The following is a 4,455-nucleotide window of genomic DNA, read 5'->3' on the forward strand; positions in this document are numbered from 1 at the left end:
TTGCAATCAAAGGATGTAAAAGGGAGGTATAATTGTGGAAGGGATTCTACACACACTGATAAAGGATTAAAGAACTCTTATTGCCCTTGAAAAAGTATTAGCTTGGTGAGTCTTTTTCGAATAGCTTCTTTCTTCATTTGATTGTTTATGTCTCTGCTTATTTTTCTCAGCCTTATGTTAACGTATATTTCGATAATCTTTTTCATCAAAACATTAACGTGGTGTTGTGATCCAAGTTCGTCATCAAACATGTGTTCAGTAAGAGTTGGAAAAATATTGTCCGTTACTAACTGGCGCAGAACCAAACATTATATTTTTAAGTCAATGTTTTTAGCCGCAGTTTGAATTGATCCAAAGTATCTCACTGCCTTCTCGGTCAAGCTACAAATCTTGAGAACACTAGCTGTCGGATGACATAATCCACCATTGTCCTTTAAAAGGAGAAGAAGTTTGGTTGGATCCCCCTTTACATAGCTATGACTTGATAGTGAGGAATGCCTTTCGTCTAAAGCGTGTAAACATGTTTCGGATTTTAATTCTTTTTGTAATTTCTTTACAACAAAACCAGCCATATAACGGATTATGTTTTCTCGTAAGATGTTGGATGTTGATGTTTCATCAGTAAGAAACATAATAAAGTCATCCATTTCTTCCTCTAGAGATTCTTCTTTAATAACTCTAAGTTCGTTGGTTGGAACTGGCACCATGCACAAATTTGGCACGTGAGTGTTGTCCAAAGCAATTAAGTGGCCACTTTTTTGATTTTCAATTTTAGTAACCAACGTGTTTTTGTATGCAGCAGTGAAGTTTCTACAAGTAGGATTGTTGTTCCAACCTCCTCGCTGACGAATTGTGTTAAAAACTTAAAATATAACTCTAAATGGTCCTGCGAAAGTTTTTAAGTTAAAAGGTACCTTAAAAAATAAACAATTGTTTGCAAAATCTGGTATTTAAAAAAATATACTTCAGTGGTCCATCAGGGGGAACAATGTACTTCTCTCCAATGTCCAAAACACTGTGAATTGTGACACCAAAACCAATAATGGCTGTCTTTCTTTGGCTTTAAAAAATCAAGTTGCCTTCCAGGTCTGTTAAATTGAATAGAAGTTCTTTAGTCTTCATTATGTAACATTTGGTTATTTCAAGGTTGGAAAGCCGAATTGGTGCCTTGTAACCTTTAGCCAATGGATTTCGAGAGTTCAATACCTCAAACAAACTTTTTCCCCTCGCAAAAACCGAAGGAATTGAGTCTTCCTTAAGAATTTTCCGCGTGAGATCTTTCGCGTTTTTGCCAATATGATAATCTGATTCTTTAAAGTGTTTTCCACAAACAAAGTGATACTTTCCGGGTATTAAGTTCAATCGATTTATTGCCTTAAGTTATTTTGAGCACTAGTTTAAGTTAGATTGAGGTAATCTTTATTGTGAAAAATGGACAATACAAGGTTTTAAACAAAGACCTGAAATTGTTATGATAAAAACAAGAAATACTTGTGAAATGGTATTTTTTCCTTTGGTGACCGACGTTGATGATTGGAAGCCACACAAGTTTGTACCATTTTCAATTGTTTAAAGTTTAAATTTACGTAAAATATTTTATTTCGCGTTGTATTTTACCAAAAACTAACTTTATTTTCGAAAATTAAACAATTTTTACAAGTCTCGGTAAGCAAATACGTTTTTGCGTCCAGCATTAGAATTTTCCGCTTTTTATAGTTTCTCCATTCTCCACCAAACGATTTGGTGGCGCCACGGAATTTTGTCCATATCACACATGAGACGCGCGTGGGACTGAAAACCGGGCACAAAAAGCTAGTGCCTTCAGAATCTGCAATACTCCGTCTAGGTATAAGTATAGTTCCTATGTCTATGGGGAGAACTATCTTGGGAGAACTCTCTCAAGTGGCATATAATTGGGAGAACTATCTTGGGAGAACTCTCTCAAGTGGCATATGATTGGGAGAACTATCTTGGGAGAACTCTCTCAAGTGGCATATGATTGGGAGAACTATCTTGGGAGAACTCTCTCAAGTGGCATATAATTGGGAGAACTATCTTGGGAGAACTCTCTCAAGTGGCATATGATTGGGAGAACTATCTTGGGTGAAATAGAATTGGGATAACTATCTTGGGAGAACTCTCTCAAGTGGCATATGATTGGGAGAACTATCTTGGGTGAAATAGAATTGGGATAACTATCTTGGGAGAACTCTCTCAAGTGGCATATGATTGGGAGAACTATCTTGGGTGAAATAGAATTGGGATAACTATCTTGGGAGAACTCTCTCAAGTGGCATATGATTGGGAGAACTATCTTGGGAGAACTCTCTCAAGTGGCATATGATTGGGAGAACTATCTTGGGTGAAATAGAATTGAGATAACTATCTTGGGAGAACTCTCTCAAGTGGCATATGATTGGGAGAACTATCTTGGGAGAACTCTCTCAAGTGGCATATGATTGGGAGAACTATCTTGGGAGAACTCTCTCAAGTGGCATATGATTGGGAGAACTATCTTGGGTGAAATAGAATTGGGATAACTATCTTGGGAGAACTCTCTCAAGTGGCATATGATTGGGAGAACTATCTTGGGTGAAATAGAATTGGGATAACTATCTTGGGAGAACTCTCTCAAGTGGCATATGATTGGGAGAACTATCTTGGGAGAACTCTCTCAAGTGGCATATGATTGGGAGAACTATCTTGGGTGAAATAGAATTGGGATAACTATCTTGGGAGAACTCTCTCAAGTGGCATATGATTGGGAGAACTATCTTGGGAGAACTCTCTCAAGTGGCATATGATTGGGAGAACTATCTTGGGAGAACTCTCTCAAGTGGCATATGATTGGGAGAACTATCTTGGGAGAACTCTCTCAAGTGGCATATAATTGGGAGAACTATGTTGGGAGAACTCTCTCAAGTGGCATATGATTGGGAGAACTATCTTGGGTGAAATAGAATTGGGATAACTATCTTGGGAGAACTCTCTCAAGTGGCATATGATTGGGAGAACTATCTTGGGAGAACTCTCTCAAGTGGCATATGATTGGGAGAACTATCTTGGGAGAACTCTCTCAAGTGGCATATAATTGGGAGAACTATCTTGGGAGAACTCTCTCAAGTGGCATATGATTGGGAGAACTATCTTGAGTGAAATAGAATTGGGATAACTATCTTGGGAGAACTCTCTCAAGTGGCATATGATTGGGAGAACTATCTTGGGTGAAATAGAATTGGGATAACTATCTTGGGAGAACTCTCTCAAGTGGCATATGATTGGGAGAACTATCTTGGGTGAAATAGAATTGGGATAACTATCTTGGGAGAACTCTCTCAAGTGGCATATGATTGGGAGAACTATCTTGGGAGAACTCTCTCAAGTGGCATATGATTGGGAGAACTATCTTGGGTGAAATAGAATTGGGATAACTATCTTGGGAGAACTCTCTCAAGTGGCATATGATTGGGAGAACTATCTTGGGTGAAATAGAATTGGGATAACTATCTTGGGTGAACGTAGGTATGTCATCGAAACTAAGTAAATGATCAATTGCGTCAAGCATAATAAAGTGTAATAGCGGCGGATGATTGAACTGCTTAACCAGATGTCAGAAGTTGTACACCAGGGTGCGGTTTTATATGTGATTCGAACTTATTTATCTAAGCGAGCCTCAAGAATCGTATCGTTATCAATTACTACGTAATCAGCACTCTCGAAAATTTCACTTAACTAGCAACATAAATTGTTCATAATGTTCCATAATGTTTTATTATATTAATGGTCGATCTTTGAAGCCTATTTGCATTACATCCCAGGAAACTCTTTGTGGGTCGCTTTCCGGCCCTCTCTCATTATCTAAATTATTAATTAAAAACCTTTGGACATCTCTTACCTGTGGGATAAGAAATGACATAATAAGATGTAGAACACGCTTATTTCAGTCACTCCCATAATCACGCAGAAATGGAATACTAGATAATCTATTAGAGAGTAAATAACCGACCAATTCATTGGTGAATTTGAAAGATGCAACACGTTCATGATGCATGGTGGCTGTGACATGACAAGCGAGAAAATAAAGAAAAACGAAACGAAATGTTTCTTGGTGTAGAACGGCGTTTCCATTGAGGTGAACGACTCGTCTAAATAGCGCACGAGTTTGCTTATCATCTTCGATTTTAGAAACAACCAGTCAGTCGAAACAGCCATACAAACGAACCACAGAATATAGGTAGATTTCGTCAACGTCTTTTGAACTGGATTCAATGCTTCACTCTCATTTGCACCGCTTAAAACGAAGAACTTTATAACAGGCCATATATTTATAAACAAGAGTATAGTAATACGATAGAACGTTTCCAATGTAAACCCGCTAGGCCCGTTTTCTCTCGAATAGAAATCCAATCCGTACATTCTCAATGCTGGTAGCACTAGCCTCATATTCTGTGAAAA

The 4,455-nt window shown here is 38.0% G+C and overlaps 1 long non-coding RNA gene across 1 annotated transcript; it reads left to right on the top strand.

Moving 5' to 3' along the window:
- Positions 1-739: 739 nt before the first annotated feature.
- On the top strand, positions 740-1,184 carry LOC149940577 (uncharacterized). The gene is made up of 3 exons (XR_016481348.1): positions 740-910; positions 970-1,086; positions 1,147-1,184. It is a non-coding gene; the product is annotated as an uncharacterized LOC149940577 (long non-coding RNA).
- Positions 1,185-4,455: the final 3,271 nt, after the last annotated feature.

The sequence above is a fragment of the Leiobunum rupestre genome, chromosome 6 (assembly GCF_980474605.1).
Source record: "Leiobunum rupestre chromosome 6, qqLeiRupe1.1.hap1, whole genome shotgun sequence".
NCBI lineage: Eukaryota > Metazoa > Arthropoda > Arachnida > Opiliones > Sclerosomatidae > Leiobunum > Leiobunum rupestre.